The 13,070-nt window shown below is 38.8% G+C and overlaps 1 protein-coding gene across 1 annotated transcript in view; it reads left to right on the forward strand.

Moving 5' to 3' along the window:
* Window positions 1–5,698: 5,698 nt before the first annotated feature.
* The window catches only part of LOC135162568 (low affinity immunoglobulin epsilon Fc receptor-like), a 40,031-nt gene continuing 32,659 nt past the window's right edge, over window positions 5,699–13,070 (forward strand). Inside the window, exon 1 of the mRNA XM_064121194.1 lies at window positions 5,699–6,554. The gene's annotated coding sequence lies outside the window, so the exon portion shown is untranslated. The remainder of the gene's footprint in view (window positions 6,555–13,070) is intronic.

A 13,070-nucleotide genomic window follows, 5' to 3' on the forward strand; every position in this document is an offset into this window, starting at 1 on the left:
ACCCGCAATTTCTCCGAGTTGCCGCACATTATTATCTTCTGATGTTGGAAAATAAAAATAAAATCCGTCAATAATAATTCCAGTAAATCCTATAATTTTTGTATTTTTTTGCGGTGATGGCTGCATCATCGAATCATTCATTCACATGATCCTGAACAATTGTGAATAAATAATGACTTCGATATTGACTAAAATCGAATGAACTCGGTACTGGACTGGGGATTGAAAAAGCTTTCGAGATATTTTCCATAAAATTCAGTAATGATGGAATCAATGAACAATGAAGGCATTTGGCAATACCAAATGATCCTCTCAATGTAGAAATTTTTCCCTTATATAATTTAGTAATTAATATAAAAGAATAAATTGCAACATCAACAGTGAAAAATGGAAGGAAAAGAGCGAATGGCCAAAGTGTTTTTCCTGATTTCTAAAGGACTCCCCTTTTTTAAAAAAATTATCAGCATTATGGAGAGTGCTTGCGTAAGCACTAAGGACAATACGGAGGTACAGAGTTATCGATTTTACTTATGGTACAGCATTGCAGTGAAGGGCGTGTATGAAACTTGGGAAAAAACAAGGGTTGTGTCGATCCCCAGGAGTTCGTGAAAGAGTTTCGGACGTACGAGAACGAGGCAACGTTTGTCTCAACCGACCGCAGAGTCAATTACCCTCCATTATTTTTCTTTCTCTTTTTCGCAGTTGGAACCACTAATTTTTCTCTTATGTTGCTCTCCATCACGAGAGTAATTACCCCTGATAAAGGAAATTCATGGGAAGGTTTGGTGGTAGACGTAGAAGGGTTGTCCACGGAGAACTGTCCAAACCCTCCGTATAACCTCCCAATCGTCAACGCCCCCCCAAATCATTAGTGTGACCCTTAATGAATTTCTTTACCAAGTTCTAATGTGAAACCCTGGTAATAGGTCATATTGGGTTTATGGGGATTCTATAAAATATTAAGAAGGGTGTGCAAGGCGCCCTTAGGTCGTGCAAAGGTTCACATGGACTTGCGGAGCCTTTATACGACCTCAGACGAGCTTTATACGCCCCTATAACACCTCGATATGATGTAATAATATTCTGTAAGATCCCATGGACATTCACTCAAAGAAATACCACCCCATAAACCCTGCGTATAGCCCTTATGAGGTCATATGAAGCTTTTATCCAGTCTCATATCATGACAATTTTTGTGAGAACAATTGTTCCAACCCTTTAACCCTTGAATTTCTATAAAAAAAATATATATCTCGACTCTTTGTGTTCGCAGCACATTGTTCAAGCTTGTCACGAGATCATTGACTTTTTTTATGTCCAAGTGTGGGTTTAACCGTTAAAACAGAGAAATCAAATCGAATTAACCGGACAATTGAGTTTTCCCCTGCCCGTCAGACATAAAGCCCTGAAAACCCATGAACGACCCTGGAGCCTCCAGTAATTCTCGGGGATACAATCATTGGACGAACGATAAAACACAAGTATCCGGTGCAGATCTCTGCGGTTAGACGGTTTTATTCTACCGGGAATGCTCAAAGGTACACACCGTTATCATGTAGATTGCCACCGTAAATGGGGCACCTCCAGAGCGCTATTGTAAATTATTATTGTATTTTGGGTAGTGGAAAATTTATGAATTCGACGAGATCGCTCGGCCTAATTATTACAACCCACGAAAAGAAATTTTTGGTAAGAATTAGACCTCCAAAGGGTGGAACGAGGGATGAAGGTTAATTTTATAGTTATAATTGGGTTTTCAAGGTTGAAATAGGGCCGAATGTCATTTCATCTCACGTTGCAGCCTCTGGAGGTCTAATTTTTATTTAAAAAATTATAAAAATTTATTTGATGAAGAGGAACATTAATTATATCTGTTGTTATTAGTCCATTCGTCTGACCATCCGTTGATATCGTTTACTAAATATTACATTTTCACTGCGGATTATATCGTAAATCGTCCACCGGGAGTTTGCGAAAGAAAATGAGATGAGGGATTCAATTTTTATTCCACCTATAACAAGCATTTGAAATTGGGTTAATTAAGGCTTGGGGATGTGCAGGATGTCGAGTGAGGTTTACAATTCATTTCTGAACCGATAAAAAAGGGAAGAGGAAAATCTTTTCTGCATTGAGAACAATGTGAGTTGAATTCTATTCATTGTGACTCGGAGAATTTCATTTAAATAAAATTTGAATAAAATTGTTTTATATTTATAGTTATACAGAAAATATTTGCTGCAATATTTGCAATGTTCCCTAATTTGTGTTCGAGTTATACCGCTCGTTCGAAATATTTGAAAAATTCACAGAAAAAGGTCAGGACCAGAGTGATTTTTTTTCTGGAATGAGAACAATTTGTTTCGGATATGTCCATTGCGATACCGTATGGGTTTTGAGGAAATGGTCTGCAATATTGTCTGGTAGGGCATTCATCAAAACGACCTGTCGGCTGAAAATAGCATGGAAGACCCTATCATCTCAAGTTTCAATTTTTCCACATTCGATATTCAAACCTGGAACATCTCACACCGAAGTCCAACTATCAATGCATCAAATCGTATGCAGTGGAGCTTTGTATGGCTTTTGGTTTTCAATGTGTGTAGAGATTCCAGGAATTTCATGCTCGTGAAAATAAAATATTTCCAATCCTGTCCAATTTCGTTAATAAATTTATATTATTGAGCATCTACATTTTTTCATGTTCCAATCAATTTCTAATTTAAAAAAATATTAAAAATACCGGACAAAAATGGGTACAATGAAAAAAAAATCACGGAGAGCTCCCGAGGACAGACGAAATGCTTTTTCAAAAATAAATTTAGTATAATTTGCTGTTTAAAAATATTAAAGATGAATAATAAATTGACATAAAATAAAATAATGAATTTTCTGATGTGTTGAATCTCCCGAAAAGGAAATACGTCACAGAGCGATAAGTCGTTGAAAGCGGTGAATTATTCAGGACAAACCGTTATCGGAAAATACCCAGAAAATCTATGTTTTCTCATGTGCTATTTTCTCAACTATCGAGATTTGAACCCGGAACCTCTCGCAATGCCTCCAACAATCACTGAATCACATCACACACGTGGCCTTGACATTTCTCAATCAACACCAATCACTCTTTGAATACCTCCAGCAATGTTTTCGATTCGAGTTCGACCCACTGCTCCAAATAATTCAAAAAATTCTCAAAGCCCAAAAAATCCGTGAAGCATTACAAAACAAGTGTGCCCAATATTTTAATCACAAAAAAATCGCATCGCATTCACTCGCAGAAATTGAGAGAATGTTTTTTGTACGTAAATAGAGTGATTCCAATTCCCAGCAATTCGATTAATAAAAGTAAAAGCCCCGAATAACTACAGCAATTTTTTCGTTTCACATTGAACTCACCCACTCATCCAAGTGATTAAAAAATCCCCACGAATGTAAAAAAACCGAGGAAAATAAAATGTTTCTCTGTGTTTTGATAACGAGAGTGAAGATGAAAATTCAATTGTCAAAAATCAGAAGGTACGGTAGTAGCAGCTAACGGCAGCTGAAACTCCCCTGGTAAAAAAGAAAGTGAAAAAAATCCTTTGCAAAGAGGAGAAAAAAAAAATATTGGCCACAATTTTCGGATGCGTATGAATGTGCATTCCCATTGAGTCGCTATTCCGAAATGGCCGAGTGGGTACCCCGAGCCGTCGGACCTCGGGAGCTCTAACAAAGCAATTTGCTCGAACAAATGCAGCCCCCAGTTTCATGTGGAGACCTGTCCTACGGTTCTGCGGTCTCTCCCACACTGAGCCAACGCCTGCTATCCTTTCTCCATGTGCATGTATAACACCCATCCCTCCTGGTGGCTTCTCTCCACTCGGTGGATCCCAGTAACAGGTTTAGACAATGCGCCAAAGCGTCTCCTATAGCTCAACGGGTGTATAGCTGTCTCGACACCCTCCACCCCCTTACCGAATTCTTCTTTTTCGATTCTCTATCGTGGATGCAGGCGACATTCGACATTTGTGTACGATACGCTCCCGAGGGATCTAATCAATTTCGAGGGGATTAAAGGTGACAGGTGAATTTTCGGTCTTTAATTGGGAGCAATTGTATACGGGGATACAGCTGGATATGCTGGGAGAGAAAAAATTGTTTATGAACAAATAATAATAGCGATGAAATACAGTTTTTATCAACTTTGAATGATAAAAAATTAATTGAAATTAATTTGAATTGAGTTAAAAGTATAAAGTTTTAACGAACTTTCGGCTAATTCTTCTGGTGATTTATTATGCATTTGAGAAAGTCATGGGTTTTGGTTTGATTTTCAATAATTGTCATTGAATAATATCGAAACTAATTAATTTTTGCGCAGGAAAATACGCAAAGGATATTGCTTATTAACATGGCTCCATACATATTTATTTTTCATCCAATCCTCCCTACATTTTCATCCCCTGCGCGAGCAGCCCCATTTTCTTTTCGCATTTAACGAACGATCCTCCCCTTCGTCAGAAAAAGTTGTGGTGCCGAAGAAAGACAAGTATCCACATTTTCCCAGATGACTTGGAAAAGTTGGGTCGTATTCTGACCCATAAAAGCGCCGAAATGAGCAACTTTTACCCGCCCGAAAGTGCGGCCCAGCCGCACCCAAGGCAAAAGCAGAAAATTTTAAAATGCGCCGCACGAAACAAGGGACGAAATATCTTCCAAGGAAATTAAAATTTTTGATGCTCCAGCGAAACTGAAAGAGCCCAACGAGAAAAATGAACATTGCGGACACCAAGCACCGACATACAATCAGTTTTACTTGGTTTATCCGCTTATTTATTCCATTAACGCCGCTCGGCTTTTTCGTTTGGCACATACCGCGGGTATATATGTAGACACCTGGCACTACAAATCGCCGAGCGACTGAATTTATAAACCAATGGTTATGAATAAATAAAATAGTGGGTGACTGCTGTGGTTTTCCGTCGCTGGCGATTCATCATCCGAACGGTTTTTTCGTGAATTTTTTTCCACTATTTTTCTGCTTCTCAATTATTTTCCCCTTCGCTAGGGAAATTCCGATCACAAGAAAAGAATTAACTCAACTTTTTATGCATGAGAAATTCCTCCTGACGGTTAAAAAATCAGTTAATATTCAACATTATTCACTTCTCGCACACAAAAAGATCAATTCATTTTATCGATTGTAATTAATTACCATAATATTTATTTGCTCCACTCAATTCCATTTATTGAACATTGAACGTCACAGTTGGTTGCGTTAAAAAACATTAATAAATAATTTCTCTTGCTATATTTTTCCCCGGAATTAAATGTATACCTTCCTTAATTTATTAAAAATCATTGTCCTCCGGGGAAAGCGCTGCAATTTATTCTCATAAAATAAAATTAAAAGTGCCGAATTTCTTTTCAATGGAACTGTTATTTAAACAGAAAAACGTGAACGAGAGGAATTTTATTTGCATTCCGGGTGCATCTTAATTCCGAGAACGAGTGAGAGAGAGTGAGAAAGTCGCCGATACTTATCCTGTAAACCAGCCTTTTCGATTTCACTTTCCCGAGTAGTAGAAAAAGACACGGCGTCGTGTCTGAGCTAACCCAGCCTCCGACTTGCCAAGAGAGAGGGAAAACATAAGATCAAAGCCGTGTATTTGTCGTACTGCGTAAGCATGAAGAATCGGTGAATGTCTTCTTGTTACAGTCAATTCACAGTCGTCAGTACCTCCACGGCAGCCCTGGGCGCCTGCATATCCGTATTCTAGCCATTCGACACGTCATAGAACGGCAATTGGGCCGACAAGTGGAGCAGAAAGGTCGAGATATTGATAAATAAAAATATACTCCAACGAAACTACGAGTTAAATCGTCTCCCCTTCGGTTATGAGACTGAGAGTGCGATAGATGTTCGGTTCATTGGCAGCTTATGTGCGCTCTCGGGCAGTTAATCGTGAGGAAGTAATTTGTTTGACCTGGAGGACGTGGTGAGTCTGATTGGCCGTCCCACAATTCAATCGATCTTCTCACCAGCTTCTCCATCGCATGGGCTCATACGGCGGAATGAAAAATCAATGGAAATAAAAATGAAAAACATTTTCAATTGACTTTCGTGGACGAGTTCTGCACGTGCAAATATAGGTCCGAAAAGAGAGAAATCGGTGCATTCGGTTACGTCCGACATTACGTGTTAACGGAAAAACAAACATCCAATTCGTGGGACCGGCCTCTGCAAACAACGGAGATTAAAGTGCGTGAAAATCCTTCAGTCCCTCGTTTATTTTTTCATCAACAAACGGCAATTAAAGTGAAAATTCAAATAGCCGGGGTATTACGGTGTTCAATTGTAATTGTGGTGGTGTACAATGATAGAGGATTGAACAGAAACAGGGGAGAATGAGAATTAACTTTTCGGAATTGAAACGGGGGAATTAATCCGACGTATGTGTGCAGAGGGGGAAAAATTCGGGGACTTTGTCGGGAGGAGATAAGGAATAAAAGGAAGTGGAGCACGAGAAACCGAGGACTGGTGGGACTGGAATTTTGGTGAATTTGGAGATACGGTGAGTGCACTTGAGATTGAATAATGCAATTTCGAATTAAGTGTACATAGTTTTTGGGACTGGTAACGCGAAGTACCTTGAGGAATCTCTAGGCGGAATTTTTGAAAAATATATGTGTGGTAGTACTCAATTCGCTGCACGAAAAAGTTATGATAAAGATTTCATTGTCGTCCCTAGTGGGAAATGAGAATTAACTTTTCGGAATTAATCCGTCACGCGAAAAAAAATCTTGGGATTGGAGCTTATTAGGGAGGATTCGGGGCATGGGATGAGAGAGAAGGGGGAACAGCCGCAGACCATTGGCACTAGACCTTTAGCCAACTTCCGAACACACTGAGTGTTCAGCGGTTAAACTTTTAGGCAACAACGGAAGTTTATGAAATAATCCAATTTTCAAATGAATTCACGCCCTCGTTTGCACTTGAAAAAATATATTCAAATGCATAGCAGATCTCCTCGATAACAGATTTGCTTCATTTTTTAATCAACAGACAACAATAAAAATTAATATTTAAAAGCTGAGCTCACTTTTACCAAAGTCAGGCCGAAATGAGCCTCAACTTTTCTGAATTGAAACTGAAGAATTAATCTGGCGCACGTGAGTGAGGGATAAAAAAGGCCTGAGACTAGAACTTTTGCGAAGAACTTGAGGAATCGGGTGAAGTGGTGAGTGAGCAGGTGGAGAGGTGCGAGGAACCGCAGACCGTCGGGACCCCACCTTTAACTTTGGAATAGGGTGAGTGTACAACGGCTAAACTTATATCGGACGACAGCTTCCAGTGGGAGATGGGCCGTTGCGGGTGTTGAATTCAAGAAACGTGTCCCCCAGGACGACAATGTCCTGGGTATTTCATTTTTCCCCCGGTTTTCTTCATCTCGGTTCGGTCTCTTTCATCCACACATACGTGGGATTTCACGTGTAGCCAATAGGAAAAGCCAAACAAGAAGGATATTTGTTTCTCTCATGAAAGTTGCAGGGAGCGAACGCAGTTGTTTCTGGGGTGTACAGTAACTTGTAGAAATTATTATTTGTTTCTGGTGGGGAATTGTTATCGGAATCCTGCAGAGTTGTATTTTTGGAAATTTCTAATGCCACGAGAGTTGGTTTCCAGTTGGGTTATCTCGGAAGCTGCTGGATATTTTATAACCAGTACGATTATTCTCTACTTTTATCACTGTGACTCACTGATTACACAGCTCTAGAGGCATCCTGAATCTGAAGGTCGTCAGCTACTCAAACGAATGCTGATAAGTTAATGATTATAAATAATAGAGACGTCGGAAAAAAAACACTCCGTTCGTAAATTCCCTAATTTTTTATGCAAAGGGTGTTAATGACATGAATTTACAAAATTGGGACACAGGGAGAAATGTTTGATGAAAGTTATTCTACCATTTTATAAAAATATCGTGTCATATCTACTTCGGATAAAAAAATTCTTTTCGCCCAGTACAGTAATGTTTATCCTACCGAAACAATTCTTTTAATTCTTCAGAATAAAATTTCTCTAACGCAGAATAAAACATTCCCCTCATACATTAATTTGAACCGACTTTTTTCGTCGAAATTACGTAACAATGACTCATGATAAATTTCTTATAGATCGGTAGGATAATTTTTACTAAAAATTTCTCCACGCGCAGACTAAAATATTTTATTAAAGTAAAAATTATATTTTTACCGGTGGTACATCTCAGAATTATCCCACCAGTCGCAAACTACAGAATAAGGTGTCTTCAACGTCAAACAAATCATCATCGAGTGTGACAACTCGCAAGATATCCGATGAAAATTACCTCGACGATGCACATGAACTTTTTAAAACAGGCAAATAGCCCGAGATATTCACCGCATTGAGTACGTAGAGTTTGCATTTGAGAATAGATACGTGATACCGAAGGCTCCCATCACGGTAACAAGGGGCTTGGAGCTTATCTTGAAAATTACGTGTGTGGTAGATCCTCAACTCCTCACTCTGTTCAACGACGCTGGCAAATCCACAATTGAGTTTGCCGAACGTTTGCCTGGTAATTTGGTGTGGGCAAGCGCATAATCCAGTTAGTTCTACAAGCGTGAGGAATGCCTATACGGTGGCTTATCGGTTTCTTCAGACGTGCCTTGGATTAACTGGATTCATTTCGCGGTGGCTACGTTTTTTCATCACAAAATTCCTGATCCCAACTGAGCTATCGGCCGGAGAGAAGAATTCAATAAAAATGAGGAGAGGATGTAATGAGGTTTTGTGAGGTGGTGGGGGTGGTGATGATAGCTAAACCTATCATACAAAGAGCCCTAACAACTAATCTTTTATTGCTCCTTAGAATACTGGGCTTGATTAGCAGAGGATAATAATTATTGGAAAACAATAGACATTTTATTTTTATTTCGTATTTTTTATTAAACAATTTTTTACTGTTGGTGTATGATTATTTTAAATGCATGTATGGCATGATTCTTCGCGGATAAAAATTTGGGTGGGCGAGTTTTACTGGAATTTCTCATGCGTGACTTTTTCGGTTAAACAATGGTGTCATTCAACATCAAAATTTCGTAAGTTAAAATCTCCGGAATTTCGCAGGGAAATTAATGCAGTCCACGTTGCGCAAAGTCTAAACTGAAAGTTGTAAATTCAACTTTAACAACGAGCTTTATTGAATAGCCTGTGAGATCCTCTCTCTGTCCGAAATTCCTCGCTTGAATTAAATCGCCACAATTAGTTAATTAAATCTCGAACGGAGTTGATTTATTTCGTAATCTGATATATTTTTGTCTTCTGTACATTGCAGACTGTGGCCTCGATAAAAGCCAAATGAACTCAGTGAATTTTCTCTAGTGGCATTGAAAATTTAAATTATCAGTATTTACCTCGTGAAAGTATCAATGTGCTAATATTTATCATCATAACAAGTGCGTAGACAAATTTATAGAGTAAAAAATAATTTTTTCATTACAAAAAAATTTTACGAAATTCCATAGGCGTAATCAAAATATTCCACACAAGATACACTCTAAACAGACAATTTAAATTCATCAAACTTGTTAATGAACTTTACAAAATAGCTGAGGAGATCCTCTCTCCATTCGAAATTCTTCGCCCCAATTAAATCATCATAATTAGGAAATTAAATCCCAAACGGGGTTAATTTATTCCACATTTCGATACCCACCAGTAGCTTATGTAGAGCACAGACAGAGTCCTCGATGAGCTGCCACTGAAGTCAATTAATTATTCGCAATTAAACTCGAAAAATTCCAGTTTACAGTGTGTGGCAATATTTTTCAGCTGAAAAAAAAACAGAAAAAACATTATCTCGTGACCAAAAAATTGTGGGGAATTCCAATTTCACAAATATAGTATCCAACCTGCGACAGCAATTACAAAATTAAAAAAAAAAAAAAATTCTGTTCGTTTCTAAACAGGATAATTTAAATACATATGAATGAACTATGCGAAATAGCCCCTGAGATCATCCGAACCTCGTGGCCCCAATTAAATCATCGCAATTAGTACATGAAATCCCGTGCGGAATTAATTTATTTGGCATTTCGATATACTCTAGAGTCTTATGTAGATCGCAGACAGAGTCCTTGATAGGAATTCTCGTTAGCTCTCCGAGAGAGGAGAAAGGGAATCCGATTATTTTACCAACGTGGCCAAGTTGGTGCTCTGTACTCGACTTAATGAGCTCTCCGAGTTCAAGCGATACACGATCTTATTGCCTCGTTTTTCACTCCGACATCTCCTCTATTTTCGCTTTCGCATGGCTTGCGTACAGCTCCTAAACCCTGAATCAGTCGAATCAAGAAACGAATAAAAAAAAAAACAACACACGTGCGTGCTTGAATTCCCTCTCACGATGCAATCGGCAGGTGAGGCGTGCAGTGTATCGATCGGCTGAACCATCGAGTCGTCAAGTTGGCCTGCTACCAGGATACCATATCGTCTAGCAGGTGGCGCAGGTGCTCAACCTGCCGCTGATAACCAATATTGTTTAAAAGCCTTTCTTACCATTTTCCCAGCTCTTTCATTTCGAAAATATTGAAACTTGAGTTGCCAGCTACCTGCAATTGCCAATCCCATCCCGGGAAATATAAATCTTGGCTTCAGGTGATCGAACAGGTGCACACGATCAGGGTATCAGGTTACGGTGGAGATCGGCTGTGGTCGAACGTAAAGGTGAGACCAACTATTCGAGAATATTATTGTATTTTCACCCATTTGGTGGTTTTCCCACTGTCCTGGGAAAATTGAGTTATCGGTGTTTGAAGAATTGTGTAATTACGGTGGAATAATATTTATTCGAAATTATATTATTTATTTTTATAATTGTATCGTTTTAGACGATTATTGTGTTTAAAGAAATATTTGTATTGGGCACATGAAGTTATTTGACTCGAATAAAGTAAATTTCAACGCGAGGAATAATTATTTAGTTTTTTCCGCTCCCATTGGGGATATTGATCTGTTTTTTTAACAAATTTACAAATTGATTAATCCACAAATCAATCAATTAAACGTGTGTATTCAAAGTTAAGGAATTCGTATATTTTTCTATGAACTATTGATTCATATTTAAATCAGTTGGTTCAAATTAGTAATTCGTTGGTGTAAGAAGGTCTGTAAGGACCAAATAATTTTATCGATCATACAATTTTATAAGTTTATAATACACAGCCTAGAAATGACTCACTACTTGAAGAGTTCCCTCATTTTCAATGAATATTTCTCTACCTCTCTCAAGACGCCAAAAATTAGAAATTGCAAAATTACTCCGCCGTCGAGGAGCCAAAACCCTTGAAACCTGCGTCGACCGATCGATCCATACCGATCTCTGGTTACAGCTCGATGCGGAGAGATGTCCCACAACCTGTTGTCCTGATAACACACACCTGCTCGCGCACCTGAATCACGTCGATCGTGCGTTCATTTGCGCACGTGAGACCGTGAGTTGAACTCGCGACCGGCCTCCTGCGACTTCTTACTCCTCTGATACAACGAAATGAATTTTATTTTAACCCCTTCAACATTATCAGTCTATTATTCACTTCGATTTCGAATTTTTAATTGTTGGGCCCACCGGGGACTTCGGAATTTCGGCAAAGTGCCCGCCATCCGCGATCCCTATCATTTCGATTGTGAATTATTACGAAATTGTTTGGTGATAAGTGTCATCGATGAACTTTTGACGGCTGAACCGATCGGGACGTGTTTTGAATATTTGAGAGTAACATTTCCTCAATTATTTTTTGACAATTGCCGTCTCTTGACGACAATTTTCCCGAGAAATTGGGTTTTTTCTTCTTGTCATTGCTGCGAGGAATGTGACAGGCGGACAGATCAGGCAATTCGTCTTGACAATGGAGGGGGATAGATTGTCTCGGTGCCGAGTCGAGGGACATGGGCATCTCGATAGGAACCACTCGACTCAATTGCCCACAATATTCGTGAGTTTTACTCAATTGAAATAATTCGGGGGCACGACGTACATGTGGATTTCAGGTAAATCAGCCGTTTCCGCAGGCCAGGAGAGCATCACACGACTGGACGTACGAATTGACTGCACCTCAGTATAAAACGCAGCAGGTGAAAACGTCACAGTGAGTTGCTGGGAGGTACGCAATCAGACAAATGTCTCGACCGCAACGGGAATAACATTTCCATCTGCTAGAATAGGTGGGACGAAGTGGAGGTTCAGTCAAAATAAAAATTTATGATCTGCATTTTTTTTTTATTTTAGTTTATTTATCAGTGACGTTGAGGCAACATTTTTTTCCTATTGAAAATCCCACGGAGAAAGGGATTACAGGGATTAGATACCTTTGGCCTTCATAAACGTGAGAATTTCACTGAGATTTTGGAACTCACAAATCAATGGGAATTGACAATGTCAATAAATTAAAACTGAACGTCTGACTTATCGAAATTGAAAGAATAATAATAATAAAATGAAATTTGTGGATGGTTGGTCAGTCGGAATATAAAATATGTGCTGCTGACTCCTTCACCTTGAAAATCATGAAATCATAAATGCTGTACACAAAATGTTTACATTTTTATTGTAATTAATTTTGTAATTGTGTTGTAATGTAATTAAATTTTCTACTTAATGTCATCACTTAACTTCAATTATTAATTTATCGAATGATCATTTAATTTTAAATACAATATTCAATAATCTTGAATAGCCGATATAAAAATATTTTCGCAACGCGAATTGCAACAAATTTTTTTCACCAAAGGATCCCAATAATTTCTCCTGGAAGAGATCCTCGGATTTTTACTCACCTATTACCCGTGCAATCCTCAAGCCCCTCCAATATCCCTCAATAACGTTTGAGCTCGCGTGGACTCCTCTAATGACCTTGTGACTATGCCGAAGAAGACAGGACCCGAGTTATCCGCGCTACACTCATGATATCCTGCTCGCCCACGCTCAAGGAATTCACCTGAAAAGGAAATGTCTACGCTATTCTATACTATCCATCCAATCACTGATTGCAACTACTATGAGGCG

This window comes from Diachasmimorpha longicaudata, chromosome 1 (assembly GCF_034640455.1).
Source record: "Diachasmimorpha longicaudata isolate KC_UGA_2023 chromosome 1, iyDiaLong2, whole genome shotgun sequence".
Lineage (NCBI taxonomy): Eukaryota > Metazoa > Arthropoda > Insecta > Hymenoptera > Braconidae > Diachasmimorpha > Diachasmimorpha longicaudata.